The 23,425-nt window shown below is 32.0% G+C and overlaps 1 protein-coding gene and 1 long non-coding RNA gene across 2 annotated transcripts in view; both read left to right on the plus strand.

The window, feature by feature from the left end:
- The window catches only part of LOC129614165 (inhibitory POU protein), a 190,282-nt gene that overhangs the window by 107,906 nt on the left and 58,951 nt on the right, over positions 1-23,425 (plus strand). The window lies entirely within an intron of this gene.
- LOC129614171 (uncharacterized) lies at positions 20,942-23,152 on the plus strand. The gene is made up of 6 exons (XR_008697362.1): positions 20,942-21,304; positions 21,410-21,500; positions 21,646-21,793; positions 21,850-21,958; positions 22,022-22,168; positions 22,244-23,152. It is a non-coding gene; the product is annotated as an uncharacterized LOC129614171 (long non-coding RNA).

Genomic DNA, 23,425 nt, shown 5'->3' on the forward strand with positions numbered 1-23,425 from the left:
ACATTATTTTGTATGGATGTGTACTGCTTGCAAGTCAAATCAATTGGCAAATAATAATGCAATTAAAGATCTTGTCTGGGCAATATCAGATGTAAAGAGTAAATTCGATAACATGGGCAACAAATATCGGAAACTAATAGACAAGACATGACATATGCAAATGTCATATTGTTATTATTGCCCTGCTATAATAATAAAACCTAAAAGACATTACCAGACCTCGAATGAAACTGAAAGGGGTGTGAAAAATATATTAAAACCCAATTCACTCAAAGTATCAATAAAGAGTTTTAGAAAAGTCGGCAGCGGAGGAGTGTTTATTAGACCCGAGTTAAATAATTTAAACTCAAGGAGAATTTAAAATGCCGCCAAAAGAGACTTAGAGCGAATTATGAATTAAAAAACGTAAACGTAGAAAACCAAGGTTTAAAATCAATAACTTAGAGGAAAATGCAAGAGTGATAGCGATATAACAAATGATTGAAAGCTCAGAATGTACTTATTGATGATAGCAATAGACGAAATAGTCAAATAATTTGGAAAAAACTCGAATTTGTCAAAAATAATTAAAAAAACGTAAGTTTGATATGATTAAAAAAATCAATTAGAAATATTTAAACATTGAGCGGAGATCATATTTTATCAAAGACCATATATGCCAACCTTTTTATCACATTAAGAGTAGATGTAATAAGTCACCTATATGTGGCAAATATACCAATAATCACAACACTTGCGAGTGCAAATATAGACAAGGAGCTGTGCAAGTTACCAAATTTGAAAATGAGGCCTTGTCCAAATTTTGTCTCATTTATATAAAAAATATAACTTATTTTTTTTCAAATTTTTTGAAAAATTAATATGAAAATTTGATCCATACGCTAACGATTTTTGATATGGATCAGAATGCGTCCCAAATGGAGTTTTAAGTGGAGGTGAATCAGAACGACGCCGTTACCTACGAAACTATAACTTACGGCTTATAGAAGTGAAAATACGAACTTAAATGAGTTTAATGAACTGACAACGGATATTGCGAAAAAATATATTAACTTGCTATACATTTGTGACATTAACATTGATCTCCTGAAAAATAATCAGAAATATTCATGTCACAACAATGTCAAAAATATACGCAAAAATAATCAATGTTAGATTCGTGGAATTTATTAAAAACTCCTGTGGTCAATAACACAGTAAGTGTTATGTTTTTCATAGATGGACACTTGGTCCTACTCTGTATCTTTTGTATATACAGAACATGTATATACTCGTATTATTGGTGGTAGACAATTTGAAGGCGAACTACAAAATTTATGCTGACGAATCATGTTTACTCTATTCGACTACTAACCAACGTTAGCTGGAATGCATTCTAAATGATGATTTAGAAAAATTTTACAGTTGGGTGGCTGATAATAAACTAACCATTCGTATGGTGGTAAAACTAGATATTAAAATAGCACGGCCAATTTTAAATGCTTATATTATCTCACATATAAGATGTAATACTTCTATATGGGGAAGCTGTACGAGGGTCCTGATCAACAACGTCGGTAATGTGATTATATATAGTAAAGGCTCTCAAAATGCTATTCAACTATGATAGACTTACCCCAACACGCACTGTTTATTACGAAATGAAATTATTGAAATTATTACGTTTGAAAGAATCAAATTTGTGCATAAAGTAGAGATTCTCGTAGATTCTAAGGGAACCGAGTGGGACAGGAGTAACCCCCCAAGCCACCGCAGCCATTTTTGACTTATTGTAGCCCCTCCACTCTCCCGTCTATAATATCCGCGTCCCAATCACAAACCCGGAGATATCCCTAAGGGAGTTGGACAACAGTTCCCGAACACTTAGGGACCCAAGACAATTGCGGCGCCGAACAGCCAGTGCCGGACAGTCGCAGAGAATGTGCACGGCGGTCCCATCGCCACCCTCACAAAATCTGCACAGGGGGAGCCCGACTTCCCCAGCCTATGCAGGTGGTAATTCACTGGGCAGTGCCCCGTGAAGAAATTCGCAATAGTGCGAACCCGGCTCCTGCTCATTCCCAGCAACTCCGCGGCGAATCCGCCGGAGCACGCCGAAAGAAGCACTTTCGCATGATGGCACCCCTTCGTGTCTCGCCAGTGACGGCCGCATTCAACCGCGAGCAGGCAGGCAATACTTCACCTCTCCCGAGTAACTAATACGTTCACCAAACAGAATTGGACTCGTTAATCTGTCCCTGCTTCTGCGTCTGGTGGAGGCGACTAAAGTGCTCTTGCTTGGATTTATATTTAACTCAACGCCTTTGCACCACCTTTCCACAGCACGTAAATTTTGCTGTAGAAGATCAGAAATAGTGCTCTCAAATTTTCCCCGCACGACGAAGGCCACATCATCGGCGTATCTCCAGACACGCGCCACGGAGCCCCTGAGAGCAGCGATTAGATCATCCACTACAATGGACCACAGGAGAGGCGAAATAACCCCGCCCTGCGGACATCCTTTTGCAGCGGAGATGAAGAGTATATCGTCAGCTATGGTGGACTTAATAATCCTATCCTGTAGCATCCGATTTACCCATCTGCTAGTTGTCGCATCAATCCCTCGTTTGTGCAACGACTCACAGATGACATGATATGGGGTGTTGTCAAAAGCTCCCTCTATATCAAGGAAGCAGCCAACTTCCACCTCCCGTACCTCCATTGAGTTTTCAAGGACCCCCACCAGATTCTGCAGAGCGAGTACAGTAGACCTTACCGACTGATAGGCGTACTGAGATTCATGCAAGGGATTGCTTCCCAGTACATCGTCCCGCATAAATCTATCAATCAATTTTTCCATTGCTTTCAATAGAAAAGGAGTAAGGCTGATTGGACGGAAAGACCTTGAGTGGTTGCTTGGTCGCTTACCCACCTTCGGAATATACGTCACTTTAGCCACCCTCCATGCCTGAGGGATGTAACCTCAAGCATAGCTGGCACGAAAAATTTCCAACAGTGCTCTGGCGATGTGTTGGAGACCCCTCTGCAAAAATGCAGGATATATCCCGTCATAACCTGGAGATTTGAAGGGCCTGAAAGAGAAAACAGCCCATCTAATCCTGCCCATCGTGAAGACTAGACGGGATCGTTGCCAGTCATCGCTCCTGGGCCAGATGCCCTCGGTTCAATGACCGCATTTGAGTGATTCCGAAGAATCTCCAAGTCAGGAAAGTGCGTCGACGCCATCAACTCCAACGTCTGCTTTCCGTTCTCAGTCATAGAGCCATCAGGACGTTCCATTAGGCCCAACCCGCTAGCATACTTTTTGGAAAGCACCCTGCGAAGACGCTTTCTGCTGGAGAGTTCATCAATGCCGTTTCAGAAAACCCTCCACGAGATTCTCTTCGCTTTCCTAATTTCTTTATTGTATTTTGTGAGTGAGTCTTTATACTCTTCCCACGAACCCGACGCCTTGGCCTTATTGAATAGCTTTCTGGTCTTTAGCCTAAGCCTTGAAAGCTCTTCATTCCACCACGGGCACTTCCTATTGCTCCGCCTCGGCTTAGCGCGGCAGCTCCCTTGATAAGCATTAGTAATAGCCGCCGTCAGAGCCTCGCTGGCCAGTTCGATATCCATCACCGTTCTGACAGAAGCAGGAACGGATCCAATCCCATCCATGAGGAGCGTTTCGAATTGACTCCAATCTGTGGATTGGGGTACCCGATATATTTCTTCTGCCAGGCCCCCAGAGACCATGATATCAAACCTAATCTACCTATGATCGGATATGGAAGTCTCATTTGACACATGCCATCCACCAACCCTACTGCCGATAAATTCAGTGCAAAGGGTGATGTCAAGGACCTCTTCCCTAATTGCATTTATGAATGTCGGCCTATTGCCCTCATTCATAATCATTAATTTATTGCTATATATAACATCACACATCTTGGTGGGTGCCCCCACTGCCACAGCCTCTTTTGCCGTCCCAGGTGCCACGCTAGCTCCTCCAACAGCAAATACCGAAGCAGTTCCGGGCTTCCCAATGGGCTTGAACCCTGTCGTTCCCCCGGAACGCTTGTATTTGGCGTGCTGGTCGTTGGTCCTTCCGTTTCCCTTGCCGCCATTTTCGAAGCGACTTCAGACTTTCCAATGAGTTTTGGCTCTTTTGGTTGGACTGAAGTGCTCGGCGTTGTCGCGGTGGGCATTGGTTTTTTATTTTGTCCTGCCCTGCCGCCAGCCCCTTGAGAGGATTTTCTTCCTTTAACCCGAACGGTAACACGGAAGAAATTCAGGAAAAGTCGGAAGTCCGCTTTCCGTAGATCTTCCAATCCGGAATCATCTACGGAAAAGGTGATGAAGCAGCCCCCGTCCTTTTCCTTATACATCCTCAGCACCCTCCAGGAACTTATCCTTAGGCCGGGATTTTGCTTCTCTATCCTACTTAGAAATTTGTCCCTAGAGAGACTGACGGTTGTCTCGTCCTTTGGTACGTAGGGGACGCAGACATGCTGTTTGGGCATGTCGTCGCCATCCAGTACCACGACATCGCAACCGGTCCAAGGCTTTATCTTCCTGCAGACGCGGGTTATTCACTCCCTGGTGTTTTGACTGTTGCATGTTACGGATATCCATCCGTCCCTTTGCAACGCTGCAGTGAATTGTGGATGAGAGTCCACAACTTTATCCATTTCATCCATGATGGCTACTTTGATTTTCCCCATCTGAACTTCGGATAGCCTTTCCCCTGGATGCAGTCTATGAGTGATGGACACCTTGACCTGTGCTACTGCATCCCGATAAGAAGTCATTTTCGGGTTTTATTGAGGAATGTTCCCAGGGACCTTTTCCGCAACATTGCCCTTCATCGACCTCTTTTTTGAGGGCCCTGCATCAGGGGTGTTGCTTTCCGACCTTTCCCTCTTCCGGGGATGGTCGGCCACAACACCCGATCCGCAGGCCTTCAGCTTTTCCAGCCTTTCCTTCTCATATCTGCCAGCTTCCTCTGGGAACATGCCATCCCTGATATAAGCCGCGATACGCCGCTTGGATGCACCAGAGAAATATTGTTTTTTTCCCCTGATGTCCAACCTTTTCAGGTCCTCCTCAGTTTTTTGGATAATAGGTCCAAAAGGATCCTGATTATTCGTCTCCATCGGAGGCGCCGCCTTTTCCTCTATTGGCGTGAGAAGGAGTTCCTCCTCTGCGTAAGTCGAGAGAAGCTCTGGTTCCGAAGACCCTTGAGCACTAACTGGGTTTATGTTGTCCTTAGTGTTGTTATTGTTGTTGTTGTTGTCACTGTTGTTATTGTTGTTGTTGTTGTTGCAGTTGTCGTGTTTGTCACAGTTGTTCTTGTTGTTGCTGTTTTTGCTGTTATTGTTTAAATTTCTTTCCATTCTTGGTCCCACGAATAGCGCGGGAAAGCAAAGTCACCCATGGCAGAGCCCGGCATACCATGGGAAGGCTCGTTTAAACTGGAGGGCGCCTGGTATCCAGAGTCCGCATACTAACGACTAAGCTCCCCCTTAGCCACGCAGTCATCGGCATATGCTGTTTCACCTTGACTTGAGACGCCTGTCGTCAGCTGACGTATAGATATAGGGCTGAAACTCACAAAGTAAAAGGCGCGCCGCGAGACATGACCACGACACGAACGTAACTTTGATCGTTTCAAACCCCACTAGGAGGTGACAGTGCGGTTTCGGGCCCCTTTTGTGCATGAAGTAACCAAATCGCGCATTAAATCCAATTATGCCTTCAAGGTTGGTCAAACCTTGCATGGCCACTATACTAGAACAGATTACATCCCACGAATTCTATTTACATAGACTGAACGACAAACAAGGAGTATCTTTCCAAATACCATTAAATTATATAACAAGATCCAGGCGGACGTCCGTGAATCTGCAAGCTATAGCATATTTATCTCCGATATATTCATAACCATTTTATCACAAATGTAAGCATATCTACATAATAAACAAATCAAATAAAGTTGGGTCAAACCAATGGTTTGTATTGTAGCACTTTTCCCTTCAACAAGTGAAAATTTTGCTTTTAAATACAGTCTATGTATACCTATCACTCTATTAAAATTATTTTCATTCATATACAAAACTATTTCCAGAATTGCATATATTTAGGATGACGCATATATGCAGTGTTTGAAATAAAGCAAAAATTAATATAAAAAGGGGTTAACATAATGCTCAATTCTAAGGGTTAATTGTGTGAGTTAAGAAAAATAATTATATTTTTTAATTTCATGGAATTTACCGTTAGCTTTTTGCGTTTATAAAAATTTGGAAAAGCTTGCGGTTTCGGAAATATAAGGTGTCAAAAATTCAAATTTTACAAATTTCAAGAGGTGATAACTTGAGAGGGGGTGGAGATGGAAAAAAATTTTCTTCTAACGAAATAAACTATTTGTTAATGTCTAAAAGCTCCTAAAATTTCAAGCTTCTACAGGCTGGGGTCTAGAAGCAAAATGACATCAAAAATTTGGAAAAAAAGGAATTTAGATAACGGTAAATTTGAACGGCCATTTTGTTTTTCTAAAGTTTAACTATAGTATATCGCGCTAGGGGAAGCAAGACACTGCCTTTCTGCGTTTGCAGAATTTCAAAAATGCTTATGGTTTCATTGCAACAAATATTTAAAAAAGGCCATTTTTAGGGTTTTGGGGGGGTATAACTTCTAGAGGGGGGGAGATAGGTAAAAATTTTGTTCTACGGAAATAAGTTTCTAGTAAAGATCTATGTACGTATGAAATTTCAGCTTTCTATCTTAAAGGGCGTAGAAGTTTTGTAAACAAAAAAAGTGTCCACGGACGGACGGACGGACGGACGGACGGACGGACAGAGTGAAACTAATAAGCACTTTTTTCAAAAAATTTTTTGGAAAAGTGCTAAAAAATAATAAAAATTTTAAAACGGCGTATATCTCAAGTTCGGCTGAACGGATTTTGATGAAATTTTATATGTAAGTTTATTTCGACCATGGCACTGATTGATCAACTTTTGGAATATATCAGGCCTCGGGAACTGTACTTTTTAGCGGGCCTGTTTTACATTTTTGAACATTTAGAAGAAAATATTCAACCGATTAACTTGAAGTTTTATATATAAGCTCAGCTCGACCGTCCGCGAAAATTTCTATGTTTTGTAAACGTTTACTACGGGCCAAATATACATTTTTGTGTATATAAAGAGAAATAATCGACCGATTTCATTGAAATTTAATATTTAAATTCTTCATATTAAAACAATAAATTTTTTGGGAAGATCAGGGCTCGGAAACTGATCTGACGGCCGAGTTTACTATTTTTACCACATCTACGGAACGAATTGATAGAATTTCTTGAAATTTGTTATTTGATTTCTGTTACCGAAACTTACTGGCGAGCATTTCAGGGAATTCGAGTAGCACAAAGTGAAACTTTACTAAGAGCCAAAGTTACATTTTTTTAGCTTACTAATGCCCTAAAAATTTAAAATAAGTATCTAACAGGCATTTTTATAACTCTGTAACACTTTCACTTAACTAGACAATACATATTGCGATCGATGATGTGCTGATAACCTCAGATTTTTTTTGTTGCGATTATAAAACAGTTGTGAATGCGATTTTATCACGGCAGCATGTAGAATTGTAGGGAAGGGAGTTCCAAAACAAGAACTAGTTTTTGTTTTTATTTCTGCACATGTGAATAACCAAATTAAAAACAAATGCAACATTTTTTTCACCTAAAATTACTAATTAACTACTTGTGTAAGGTTTTTCTAATAAAGATTTTGTCAGGATAATAAATTTTTCTTTAAGCACCTTTATATTTCCAAAAAAAACAACTTTATATTTCATGATTGTTAATTATATAGTAACAAACAATAACTTTATTTTGAAATAAAAAGAATTGCAAGTTATCCAATGTTAATAAAACTTGCGTTTATTTTTAACTTGATCTTTTAACAATTTCAAGTTCATTGTAAAATTATGGCTTTGAATCAGTTTCAATATCATTGTAAAATAATTTAAAGTAATCAATTTAACTTTAATATTATTAGCTTTTAATATTACTTAAATTTACTTAAATGTAAATTTAATTAATATTAAAAGCTAATAAATCCCATAATTGAATAATGAATTGCAACAGAGATTTATAATTTTATTAAATAAAAAACATAAAATAAATACATACATAATATATCTACATAACACTTACATACATACTTACCATACTTAAATACAAAAATGCATCGAAAGAATTTTTACACGATCACTATAGAACTATAATAATATTTTCACCTATATTCATTACAATGCTTAATCCAATGCATTATTTGTATAATACATTCATTAATCATACATAAGCGTACATTCATTACTCATTTACATAAAAAAGCTTTTAACAATATTAATTCATTCACTATAGAGAAGAGCCTTTTTCTCAAGCTCAATTGCCATCATTACTACCTTCTACATTAAATACGTATTATAAAAATACATGTACAATACTAAATGTACACTCCGCGTTATTAGATTAAACTCAGAAATTTTTATGAAGAAAAGTTACTTTTATTCCGTTATTATAGCCATAACGATATTTTTTACGTAAAATTACAGATTGCTTAGTATATCTCTAATAAGTCGGTATAAACAGATGTTTTTATCAAAAACTATTGAAAAATTAATTGATTTATATCTATTAAATTTTTGATTCACGTCATACAAAGTCAACAGAGTAAAAACGTGGTTATAGATCAAAATAGTAGCGGGCTTTTTCTACTTAACTTTCTATAGCTCCTTAATAAAGTTAAGGACGTTTAACGAAACTTTGTTGATTTATGTTTTGATTTATGTTTTGTTTGAAATAATATGGAATCAAGTTATTTTAGAAAAGGAAAAGATTTTGTAGATTTGTACAACGGGAGCAACAGTGCACCGCGATCACATATAAGGATCTATTGTGCGCCCCCATCCGAGTGCAGGGCATGCTCTAAAACGAGTTCAGCACTCTGATCACAGCCCGGCTATCCGACATCATCTTTATCTCCTGTTTCCAGGCTAAACCGCACGCACATTTCAATGGCGTGCAACTCAGCCCGAAACATACTCGGAAAAGTTCCCATAGGCTGTATACGAACACATCATTTTTTGAATTAGTATATCATATCTAACGCCATATGATGACCATCATATTTAAAATATTTATCTTTAGCAAAATTTTTGTTTTTGTGCGAATCTCTGTCATCTCTTGCATTGAAGAATGTACTTATAACTTCGAAAGGCCTCAACTTTTACTTTTATATGCTGAAGATATTCTATTTTATATATTTTATTTCTGTCTTCGGGATAATCGAACATGAAAAGGGACAACTTTTTCATAATACTTACATTATTTTTTTGTTCTCGTAATTTTATTTATCACATCCTCGAGGTGTATTAATTTACAACATCTATTTTAAGCTGATCATTGTTCACCATATTTACCTCCACGTCTATACTGACCGTTTTGAGGACCCTTATTACTTGCTTGTAATCACTCACGATTATTAGTGGAGTGCAGGCTTACGTTTTTCAAGTTCAAAATTTTTATTTGGTGGAGATTTCCCTGCGGAAGTGCTATCCGATCCAATGGTGGTTCCATTTCTGAAGAACTCATGGCCTTTCGGTTGTTTGAGTTTCTTTTGGTTTTAAAAATTCAATCGGTTTAATTAATACATTAATACAGACATTCTCGTTATTTTATAAGAAGAATAATAAAAATTTGTTTCAGGTTTACAAACATTTAACAAAAGTAAAATTTCTATACAATATTTTGTAAGCACCCTTTGAAATATAAGGACAAAGCGATCTAATGCTTTAAAAAGTTCTCAAAATATTTTTTGTTTAGTTCAGTGTGTGAAAAAAACAAGTAAGTTGAATAATTAAAAAATAATGTATCCGATAAAAAAAAATTTGAAACAGTGTAATAGCCAAATTGGATTGTTTAATTATGTTTTACAGTTTATGTGCTATAATGATCCATGTCATTATAGCACATAATCTAGCATTATAGAACTCAAAACATTTTTTAAAAATTTATATGAAAATTTGATCCATACGCCAACGATTTTGGATATGGATCAAATTACATCCCAAATCGAATTTTAAGTGGAGTTGGATCAAAATGACATCTACGTATCTACAAAACTAAATGAGATAGCGAAAATCTAAATACATGTACTGAAAGATCATCGTCGAAAACCTATGAAAGTGGTATATGAAACTAAATAGCACTCAGCTGACGATCTGTCTCGCATACCACAACATTAATCTACTTATTCTCGGCGCTATTTGAAACTGCAATCCACTGACATAATAATTTTAAGTATTCTGAATTCAGTTTGCAGATCTCAATCTTGAGCTCTTTACACAAGTTTTCCAAATCACTGATATGCGAATCAATTGCTGGCTACCTTTAAAAATTTTACTTCACACTTTCTTTCCTTAAACCTTTCTACAGCTTTATTTCTAACATCCCCATGGGCAGAGATCTTGTTAATCTTGAGCTCTTGCCAGACGGGTACATTACTTCCATTAACTGTTCCTGTCTGTCAATGGCGACTTCTTTGAACGTCCGAAACATTCACCGCCCTCGCACTTTGGCAGATATCCCTACCGCATTTATCTTGATATTATGAGACATTTTATACTATTTTATTGTATATGCTTATGAACTCAAGCCAAGTTCCGCTACTGTTGTCCCAGAAGAACCAGACGCACACCGGGAAGGGTCTGTTTTAAATCACACGCGCCTGGGTTGTTTTCGAATTTTTAGTGGATCAAGAGCATGCCTTCTGTGATTATTTCTACATACCAACCCATTAGAGATGATTGTTAATTTCAGTGGTGCAGTATTATTCAATTAAATTATTTAGCTTTTTTTAACAAACATACTTTGTTAAAGTTGTTCCTTAATTAATTTTAAATTTTTTGAATATTTTTTTTTCAATTATTTTGAAAAAACTTACGTAAGATTTTATTAGCCAATTTGTTATAAAGTTTGACATTACTTTTAATTGTCTTTCGTGGAATAGATAATATATTTTAATTTTGAAATAACATGTCATCTTAATGTTATAAATTCTATGTTTTTAGAATTTTGATTCGGTACCGCCATAATTTTGTGCTTAGTAGCTTTTTCGTCACTCATAGTTGGTATTATTTGTAAAACAAAAATCAGTTTATTATAATTTTCTTGAGGGTAATAAAATTTTAATTTCTTGAATATTAAAAATGTCCATGTTGCACAAATCAATTTGAACAGGGGCTAAAATTTATCTACCCATAATGCAACATTTTCCTGTATTTTTTTGAATTTCTCATTTAAAAGATTAGTGTAGTCAATATTTTGTATGTGTTGCAATTGTTCTCAAGTTTATAACCGAATATTACCAATATCTTTTAAAATTTTATTTATATGTATATACACGATTTTTATTACTTTCCTTTCTTCATTAATTTTTATTTGATTTTTTTCGATTATTAGCGTTATCAATGTTCTTCCAGTTTTTAAAGATTCGTCATTATCTTCCAAGATTATGAAAGTTGGGTTTTTTTTTTTGACAAGTAAAATTAAGCCATAATGTTATATTCTATCAAATTTGATCAAGTCAAATTAAATCAATAAATTTCTATAATCTAGTATTTGAATTAATTTTTGGAAACCAGATTCGCTTTCTATCTTTTCCACCGAAATTATTGTTTCAGTATTTTTTAAAACAAACATTAAGATCTGAAGAATTCCTTTTAGAATTCTTGTTATTGGTTGCGGAACCTGAAAAATATGTATTTATTACAACTTATACACAACTTTCATATTAAAATTTCAAACCCTTTTCGAACTCTTTTCTTTTCTTATTTATTTTACCTATTATTCTCTCTTATATTTATTGTAGCCTATTTTTGATTTCCTGGAAGTTTGAAATTTTTTCGTTAATAAAATCCGCTAACTTCAACTATTGAATGAAGCGTATTATTATAATATTCGACAGTTTTTAAATTTTTCTCTTTGAGTGCCTAGATTCGAGTGCAATACAATTCATATTTTATATGTTTTATGTTTCTATGTCTGATTTACCCATATGACTCCTAGCTAAAGTAAAACATGGAATTTGTTAATCTTAAAGCATGTGCTATTGCGACACTATTTCTATCGCTTCAAAATCGAAAAAAAATCAAATTTACACTTAATTTTTGATACAATGTATCCTCTTTGTTTTAAACACATTGCATTTGAAAACTTGAAAATCTTGATGCTTTGTATTATTTCATTCCATTTCTTACTTTAATAAGAAAATTTTTTGTTTCAATTTATTTTAATTAAAAACATATAACTAACACATAAGCATCGAAAAAACTTTGGATACACAATTTAACAAATAGTTCAATGTTAAAACATCGCAGACACAACATCAAATAAATTCTGAACATAACACAACATCAAATTATTTTGTTGACATTTTAGAAGAAGTTACAATGTGTCTGTACAATGTCTAGATACAATTTTTAAGATACCCGTTTTTTATATTTATTGTATTTTGTTCCCAGTTCACCATGTTTATTTTCTATAAGATAAATTTAATTCAAATATTTATTTACGATCGTATTTCTCTAATTAGAATTCTGATTCAATCTTAGACTGTAGTACATTATTATTTTCAATATTAATTCTATTTAAAAAAAACAGGAAACTATATTATCTAAAATGTTCAATACAAAAAATTGAAATATATTGCGCATAAGAATATTGTCTGAAGTAATTTATCAATAGTACTCTAGCAAATTTCGTGGTCATGGTTAATGTTGCTTTTCAAAGGAGATCGAATGTCCATTTTGCGATAAAATGGCTCCGATAACATTATCGCTTTCATTAAGTTTAGTTTAGGGTAATAGGTAGTATAGATAAAATTGTAATTGAGATTTGGGTGTCTTAAAATTTAATCACTAACGAAAATTTCCCCTAGTTTGTCAAAGGCAGCAATATATTTTTCACTTTTTTAATTTTTTATCTCTTTTAAGAATACGAGTATTATTATCCTTTGAAAATTTGTGATGGAATCTTATTATTCGTAAAAAGTATTTGGTAGACTTATATGAACTTGAAAGTTTGAGGTTTTTGACGGATTCAACTTTATTCAGATTCGGTTTGACTCCGCTGTCATTGACAAGAAGTCCCAAAAATAATTCTTGGAAGAATAATAAACATTTCTTTATATAATTGAATTTTTAAATTGAAGTTTTTGAAATGGTACTAAAAGTTAGTATATTGCCCACAATATAGTAATCAAGATCTTTGTGATCATATTTAATTTTTTTTTTTTCAGAATTTGGTATTTTTCATTATTAAGTTTATCACTTTTTATATAATCAAGTATGTTATTATGTTTACAATCTAAATAATACTTCGAAATTTTGAAATAGGCGATTAATTTTAAAATTTGTTACTCTTCTAAAAAATCTCTATTATATTCTTTAAAAAATCAATTTTTGCACTAATACTTCTTAATATATTTTTCCTAATATTGGTTCAGAACAATTATTTATTTTTTAAAAATAAAATCATCTAAGGTATTAAACTCTGAGCGAATTAAATAGGAGTGTCAGTATTTAAGGTAGAAAATAATATATTTTATTTCTTCCAAACAAGCTATTACTTCGAATTGGTTGTCTTAACTTTATGATTTCTGTTTTGAAAATATTATGTCATCTAGGCCAGTGGTAGAAAAGTCAATTATTCAGCTAGTTTTTTTATTATTATTGGTAAATTCAACTATTGGTAGATAATGTTTCTAGTCTCTTAAGTTTAATCCTGTTCAACTTTAATTTATAATTTAATTTTGCCTTTTATATTTACGTCAACTTCTATCGGGCCTAGAGACGTTTTGTTCGCTTCAGTCTATTTGTCCAAACACTCTACCCTATAAGTCGAGAGGCCTTGACATTTACATGCTGTGCTAAACGCGCCCTATGCCTCATGGCATAGCTCCTTATTTCTCCACTTACTTGGGGACAACCAGATCGCTATGAATGTCACTATCGCGCATACCAAGGACCACCCACCATATTACGGAGGAGCTTGTTTTGGAAAGTTTGTATTTGTTTGATGTGCGTTTGCTTATACATTATCATTTAGTTATATATTAACAACTTATTGTATGTTGACCACCCACGCCCTAGGAGCCAATAGCTTTTTCTATATATGTTTTCAAATTCTATTCTCTTCTTCTTTACATGTTATTTCCATCTAAGCTTGACATCCAAAGTTATACCTAGGTATTACTTTGAAATTTGAATTGATAGCTTTAAATTTTGGATTGACACTTTGGCACCATTCAAATTCTACTAAATTCTTGCTTGTAAAATTTACATCTACAGATTTAGTTTCATTTAGCGCTATTTCCATGTATTTGTCCATTTCTTATATTGTCACTTTTTTTTTTTTTTTTTTTTTCCTTCTTCACTCCTACGAGGAGTATAGGGCTAGTGCATGATATCTATGATGCTCTAGTTTCTATAGTCATAGAGAGTTAGCTAGGTAGGTGACTAGCCTACCGTAGTTTTTATTTATATTAAATATTTCAGTTTATTAATATTTACTGTTTATTTTTCTTAGTCTTTAGTATCGAATATTATGAACATTTGAAAATTACTTGTATAATATTTTATTAGTATTTGCATATTAAGTTATATAATATTGAATATAATTTTCATAGTGACCTGACCGGGGTTTGAACCCGAGACCCTTCGTTTAAAGGGCCGGTGCCATAACCACTGCACCAATGGTCAGATATATTGTCACTTACTTTCTGCAATTTTTTCTTCAACATTAGATTCCACTGCCAATATTGCCGTATCGCGGCAAATGTTGCCGTAGTTACACCCCTTAAATCTGGCACATCACTTGTACAAAGCACGTATAACATCTAGAAATACGGCTGAAGTAACTCCACGAATGGCAAAGGTATCAATTTTCCAAGTTTAAATAATAAACCGCTGTGCCAAACTTTATCGAACGCCAAGGCGACATCCAGAAATATTGCCCAACATATTTTCATTTCTTCTATTAAAATATTTGTTATTCTGTGTGTATTAAGCGACTTTATCACTTGAAAAATTACTATTTCATTAAATAAGCCATAGTGCACTCATTCGTATAAAAATCTTGTACTAAATAAACAGTAGAATTCAGTTTATTTGGTTGAAAAATTCCTTCCAACTAATCAGCAAATAGTTCAGCTTTATCCCTGTTTCTTTTTACGCGTAATTCATCTACTTTTTTCAGTAAGGGGATTCGCTTTATCGGTTTATTGGTACTTTTCGTTGTTTTTCACAACAAGTAATTCGTTTCTTTAGTTGCTGATAAGGCCTTTACATAATTCTCGTATGATACTGATTTAAAATTTTTTATTTTTCTTTTGGGTGGTTGAGAAAGTCTATTCAGAACCGTCTTATCGTCTGAGGGATGTGAGTCTTGCCATTTACGTCTTACCCTTCTTTTTTGTACTACTAAATCAGTTATAACTTAAGGATAATTACCTGAAACAGGTTCAATTCAGAGAATCTTATATTTTTCCAGCCGGCTTTCTATATCAATTTAATAAAAGCCTCCACTTCAGAATCAGTTGATCTCTAGTGTGCAGTTCATCATTAAGTACAATATTTCTAATAACTTTATGTCTGAAGCCTACCCAATCTATGGCTTTATTAACTAAAGTTGGTACACTCCGTTTTTAGCTTTTTTCTGACTAAGGGTTAATATGACTGCAGAGTTAGTCTCATTGAGATCTCGTAAATTCCCTGTAGAAAGTCTTGCATATATATCGTCAATACTATTGTCAATTTCTTTAGGTTTTTGCATATTATTATTGTGAATTTTTATTTTAGAATTTCTATTCAATTTGTATTTTACCTATGTAATTTTCTACAATTTTGGAACCCACCACTTATGTAACACCATTTTTTACCTTATTTGATGTAAAAACATTAATCGCTCTTGAGGTCCCTTCATGATTACCCAAGACTCGTTTAGGTCGATTCCTTTTCATTCTCCTTTTTTGTAATTCCTTAGCCACTGAGCAGTCTCGGCAAGCAGCAGGATGTGCCTCATTGCAGTTAGCAAACCTGGCTTACAAATTATCTTTCTCATTACATTCTGCAGTCATATGATTACCAGCATATTTAACACATTTAGCCCCTCTTTGGCAAAATCTTTGTGCATGACTGAACCTCTGGCATATCTTACATTGCGGGATGGATCCATTATTTCTAAAAGGCTAAACTTTTACTCTCATGTGCTGGAGATATCCTATTTTATATATTTTATTTATGTAATCGAAGGACAACGTGAAAAGAGGCAACTTTTTTATAGTATTTACGTCGTTTTCTTTTATTTTTAGCATTTTTCCAAAAAATGTTTGAAAAAAAGTGCTTATTAGTTTCACTCTATCCGTCCGTCCGTCCGTCCGTCTGTCCGTGTGTCTGTTTACAAAACTTCTACACCCTTAAAGATAGAAAGCAGAAATTTTGTACGTACATAGATCTTTACTAGAAACTTATTTCCGTAGAACAAAATTTTTACCTATCTCCCCCCCTCTAGAAGTTATACCCCCCAAAACCCTAAAAATTGCCTTTTTTAACTATTTGTTGCAATGAAACCATAAGCATTTTTGAAATTGTACAAACGCAGAAAGGCAGCGACTTGCTTCCCCTAGCGAGGTATACTATAGTTAAACTTTATAAAAACAAAATGGCCGTTCAAATTTACCGTTATCTAAAGTTTTATTTTTTATATAATTATTTTTCTTAACTCACAAAATTAACCCTTAAAATCGAGCATTATGTTGACCCCACTTTATATTAATTTTTACTTTATTTCAAAGACTGCATAAATCGTTCATCCTAAATACATACATGCAATCCTAGAAATAGTTTTGTATATGAATGAAAATAATTTTAATAGTGTGATAGGTATACATAGACTGTATTTAAAAGCAAAATTTTCACTTGTTGATGGGAAAAGTGCTACAATACAAACCATTGGTTTGACGCAACTTTATTTTATTTTAAGTTTATTTATGACATCTACGCAGTTGAATCCTCTCTGTTTCATTATTTCTTCAATTCTGCCTTATTAACAGCTTCAGCTTATTGTCTATATTCATTTTCATATATAACAATTGATTTTAGTTGATCATTGTTCACCATGTTTACCTACAGGTAAATACTTTTCTCTTATAATTTTTATATGACTTCAATTTTTTTTATATAGTTTAATTTACTTAGAGCAAAACAGGTTTCTTTTTACTTTTTAAATCTTTTTAACTTACTTTATTTTAAGTACATATCATCTAATCTAATCAAATTTCAATTTATCTAAATTTATTATTATTTCGAAATACTGACTTACGTTTATAGACTAATACCGATTAATCAGTTTTCGATTCATGCCAAACAATTTTTTTAGTTGGGCTTTCATTTCGTCTTACGTTGCTCTTTCCAATTGCCTAACGCTAATGGTTGTTTCCCTTGGACAAAATGATGTTCTAAAGATAAGATTCTTACACAATATCTCCTGTCAGTCCGAAAATTGTTCCAGCTTCGCTTATAAATATTGTCAGTTTAAATGTTCTGTCTCCGTTGAATATTGGAGTAGATCTTGCTTTCGTGATTAAATCTCGTGGTCATATTGAATCAAATGCAATGTTTGTCGTATATTATTAATATTTTTAAAATATTTAATTTTGTGAGCACCTTATTTTCCTCCAAAATTGTTTCACATTTAAGTTACTTTTTACTTTTTTGAAAATCCGAAACGGTTGCTCCCGTTTCTTTGATTTCTTTCACAATTTTCTTTTTATTTAACAATATTCTTTGCCACTACTTTTTCTTTTTTTGAAAAACTAATTCAAATAAAGAATATTCATCACACTAAAAACTTCAGCGAGTGAATTCCAACTAGACAAATTCTAGTGACGAAATTCACGTGAATTCAAGGAAAATTAATTAGTTTTCTTGCAATTTCAATTTTTTGAATTAGAAATCTAGTATTTTACAACTAGATGCTCTAGGAAATTTATTTTACCATAGAATTCTGGTAAACAACAATTACTGTCTAGTAATATAGAAAAACAGGAAATAGAATAGAAGTAATTTTTACTTGAAAACTCTATAAATAAATAGATTCCATTAATGCATTTGAAGCATGTTAGACGTCTAGAAAAATTAAATAGAATAAAGAGAAAAATAATAGACTCCATTTACGTACAGAATAACTAGAAATCTAGGGAGCTTTGAGGGAGAATCTGGGCTAAAAATACAGAATTTATGGATTTACACTTTCGAGTTGACATGTTTTCAGAAACGGGGAATAGAATATACTAGTAATTTTTGCTAGAAAACTACAAAGATAATAGATTCCACTAATGAGAGACGTCTAGCAAAATTAAATGGAATAAACAGAATAATAATAGACTCCATCCACGGACAGGATAACTTGACATCTAGAGAATTTTAGTCGAATCTGGAAGAAAAAGACGGAGTTCGGTTTCGTGCTTTCGATTTTTTAGCGGTTGTCCAGAGATCTAGTAAATTTAAAAGGAATCTAAACAAAACAAACCGAACTATATACTATATATTACCCATACAAAGAAACCACGCAGCATCGAAAAAAATAACACGTGGTTTTTTAAACTTTGCCTTGTAATTGACCCAATGAGCTAACTTTTAGCGAAAGTTATAAGCTCATTGGGTAAAATAAATTGTTTTGATAAAATTATAAATAGAATAATACACATTAATTAGAATTAAAATTTAATAATACTTAGAAATATGCATGCAACTACAAAATTATTTTAAATTACATTGCAATTTCCTCTGTTCTTTTTTGATTTTTGTACGTCTTTTGGTTTTGTTTTCAATATTTTGTTAAAAATTGCGGCTTTGTAAAAAAAAGATAACTTTGTCAAAAATTGCTACACATATGATTCAATTTTGCGTTTTGTAAAAACTGACATTTGTAAAAAAAATCGGTTATTACTATTGTGAAATTGCTTAGAATTATTTCTTAAACATAATAAATCATACTTTATTCATATTTAATACTTTCTTCGTTCAAATACATATTTCTATAAATAGTAACTTAAAATAAACATTGAAACCGTTTTTGTCTTACAATGTTTTTTAAAGTCAAACAAAGGATTCAAACTAGTAAATGCGTCAAAATTTAGTAAAATAGAATTTAGTATAAAATCTATGACTTTTCTAAAAATTTAATAAGTCTTAACGTTACATTTAAATTATTTCTTGATTCATTACATTATTGTAAAAAAGTTTAAATATGAAGATTATACGAGTAGTTTTAAGAAATTTTGAGAAGAATGTGATTAATATTAAATCACAAAAACAGGCTAATAGATTCGGGGATTATTAGTCGAAGCTTCGTAAGGACTGAAGACTTGATATATTTTGAACACGATAATGACGTACATATGATCGTATACAAATACATAATATTTGTGATATTATAAATGATAACTATATTAAGAAAATATACTTATGTATATGAAAATTTGAAATTTTTAACATTACTATTACAGCTGCTTTTCATTTTAACTTTCCAAAACCAATGAAATGTGGTCACACTATTTTAATTATTCTGTTTCTACATTTGTTTATGTATGGCTTTACGCCTTTTAAGAGTGTGACCACGTGTACATTTTTTAAATTATAAATTTTATATAACATAACAAAAGATTTAAATTTTCAAATTTGATTTATGTACATAAACCTTTAGTTAATAGTACGAGTATGTGTATAATGCATTTTTATGTATATTTTACTTATGTATGTATATAATTTAAACATAATAATATATAATAAAAGAACTTTTTTTTGAAATCTTATTACGAGTATAATAATTAATTCAATAATTGAATATCATATGACTCATACTTCAGTGCATTTATACTTATAGTCCCTCATACTTCGGTGCATTTATATTTGTACAAACACATAAATTTATACAATAAAATAGCTGGGCCAGTTGTTATTAACTTAGATTTGCAAAAAAATATGCTATTAATATTTTAATAATAGATTAACAAATAATATACTATTATCGTGATATGGTCACACTTTGCGCAACATGTAACAGCATGTTGAAATATTTTTCACATAATTAATACGCGCATAAAATTTACATACATATACAATTCTACATTATTACAATAATTAGGTAGCCATGAAATCAAAATTCAACAAAATGTAAAAAATTTGTACATATACATACATAGTTCTGTATATTGTATTTAAAATATTTGGTTTAAATTTTACAGTTACTTATGAACATGCTAAAAAAACAATGAACAGAAAAGTAAAATTTTTTTGATTTTCTTTTAATTTTTTTTTAAAGTCCAGACGTATGTATGTATGTATACCAAATAAAAAAAGTTTGATGGTGAAAAGAATAACGCAATAAAGCGTCTAAAGAAGAACTTTCGATTTTGTTTCAAATCTTTTCCTTTTAAAATTTTTAAATATACAAAAGTTCATATTTTTGTTAACATTTTTTATGCCAAATAAGTTGCAAATTTTTTTTAACCATTTATTTTTCCCAAATTTTCATTAAGCATGTTCAAAAGATTTTTCTCAAACATTTATTTTCAATAGAGTTTCTCAATTTTGCTCGTTTGTTATTTAATATTTTCTGAAATCTTATTTCTGAAATAAATTTTCAATTTATTAGAAAATTTCAATTTATCAGTTTATATTTGCTTTCTTTTAAATTTTATTTATTGCGTTATTCTTTTCGCCACCAAATTTTTTTCGCGCTTTAAAATTATTCATACGTATACTGCATACCCATATTAATAATAAACTTCGCATACACATACATGTATATTTAAAGTAGAAATCTAGCGATATTTTATAAAAGATAGTAAATATCAATAGACTTCTTGCAAATTTTGATATTTTTTTGGAGGTTCTAGTGTAATTAAATATGAAATAGTAAAATACACGTGATTTCAATTGAAATTTGAGTAAATTTGGAGAGACTTTTAAAAAGTATTGAATAACGCGGCAGTATTGAAAGGAACTTCGAAGAGTGAACTTTAATTGTGAATTTAGTTAATGTAAATCAATAATAAAAAGAACACAAAAAAATTAAAAAATAGTGCAAACAAATTAAAAACTAGTGCAAATAAATTATAAAACAGTGTAAACCAATTCAAAAGAAATAAGTTTAAAAGACAGTTTTATAAAAAATAAAAAACATATTTTGGAGGTATGTACATATTCATATATACATAAAAGCAAATATAAATACATACATACGAGTATATGCATGCGGGTAAACAAGCATAAATATTTTATTTTTTGTAATTTTAAGGTTTGTAATTCTCAAAATATGGACGTTGGGGCTTCTTTTGTCTATTTGGTGGAAAAAGGTATTAATAAGGATGTTGCAGAAATTTTGAGAAGTAAGCAAAATATTATTTTTAAAAAATATTAATTATTTTTGATCTTTTTTTTATTTTAACTGTAATTTTTCCGCGTCATTTTACGTACACACTAATCGACGTTTATATGTATGCGTGTAATTTTTTTTTTTAATTTTAAATTTAGATTGCAAAACTGAAAACATTCTCCAAAACAAAACTTCAATCGTATAAAATATTTAATGAACGAGACATTTTAAAATCGTAGATTTGAAGTTGGATATTTAAACATATTGGATACTTACCTAACATTTCTTGCCTACAAGGGCACAATTGTAAAAATCCCAAACTAATTTATGAGTGCTTTTTAAAAGTTGCTTTTAATTTCTAGATTAAAAATGGATTGGAGCTCTTAAAAAGTAAAAGATTTAACATTCAAGTATTGGAAAACCTTAACTTAGAACCATTTTATAGGAAGGAAACAGAATTTCTCCAATATGGTGAGTTTCGATATAAATTTAACTAAAAAACTCAATTAACTTATTATTTTTCAATTTAATAAGAAAACTTAAGAAAAATATTTATACTTTTGAAAATGCTGCCAAGAAGAAATTTGAAAAAAAGCAATTGCTTTGATTGCGAGTAATTTAGATGATTGGGAAAAACTTGTTGCAGAGGAAGATTTAATATCCCTCGTTTTAGAGATTGATGTGAGATATAAGAACTGCTTTGTTGTTCTTTTTTAGATTTTATTTTTTTAATTTAAGTAATATATTTGTTTACAGATTAATGCTAATATAGAAAATGTTTTAGATAACGAAACAATAAGCAACCGTATCTCGTTTACAGATGTACTGAAAAATTTTCACGCCTGACTGAAAACATTTATTTAGTAATTGACGGAAAAATTATGGAGTGCGCAAACGATTTTCTTACAGCATTTGATACTCTTTTCAAAATTCATTACGTCTTGTAATTTAAAATTTGATAAAAAAATTTTGAAGTTGTTAAATTTTTTCGAAGTTTATATATACAAAATGAAAAATGTAAAATGGTACTGTTTCGGTGTTATATTAAAAAATTATCAATTAATGTTATTTAGTGTTTGGTTATATTATAAAATTTTCATAATTTTATGTATGTAAATGTTGTAAAATGATATACATAGATGACAAATCATTTAAATACACCTTATAATAATATTATATCAAAAACAAAGAAATGTACCACTCTTTATACATATACATATTTTATCTTTAAGAAGTAGGAATGTTAATTATTTATTATTTCTTTTCTTTTTTGAAAAATATTATACCTGATTATGTATGTAGATAAATATGAATACTAATACTAAAAATGTATTATGACCAAATAATTATATATTTTTTATTATCGGTTAAATTTAGAAGTGCTGTAGCACGTTTCATATTCTTTTTCTATAATTAATAATCCTACAAAACAGTTTGTTTATGAGAGGATATACACGTATGCGTAGCATTGATTTCTAATTTTTTGAATTAACTTAAGTGTGCAATGTAATAATGATATCACAACTTCAAAATTAAAAAAATGTATGTATTTAAAAAAATATATTGCTATGTTAAATTTAAATGAAAAAACGTAAGAACATTATCATAGAACTTTTTGTCAAACGCTATAAAAGTCAAAAATAAAAACCATAATTTGTTATGTAAGACACAAAAATTGTTATTTCTCTATAAAATGTCATTTATATTGCTTGAAATTTTTTGTGATGAGTTTCCTAAAATAACTTTAAAAATTTGTTATGAAATTAGAAATATTACAACTACAAAAGTTTTAACATTAGAATTTTCGAAAATTTTGGTTTAGCCAAACCATAGTTAGGTAGGATATAAATCTGCTTAATATATCTATCCAATGCCATAGGATAGATGTATTTCACAGATTTTCTATAATTATCCTATAGAAATTGGCCATCTTTTTTA

The sequence above is a fragment of the Condylostylus longicornis genome, unplaced genomic scaffold (genome assembly GCF_029603195.1).
Source record: "Condylostylus longicornis isolate FDR11 unplaced genomic scaffold, ASM2960319v2 ptg000105l, whole genome shotgun sequence".
NCBI classification, from domain to species: domain Eukaryota; kingdom Metazoa; phylum Arthropoda; class Insecta; order Diptera; family Dolichopodidae; genus Condylostylus; species Condylostylus longicornis.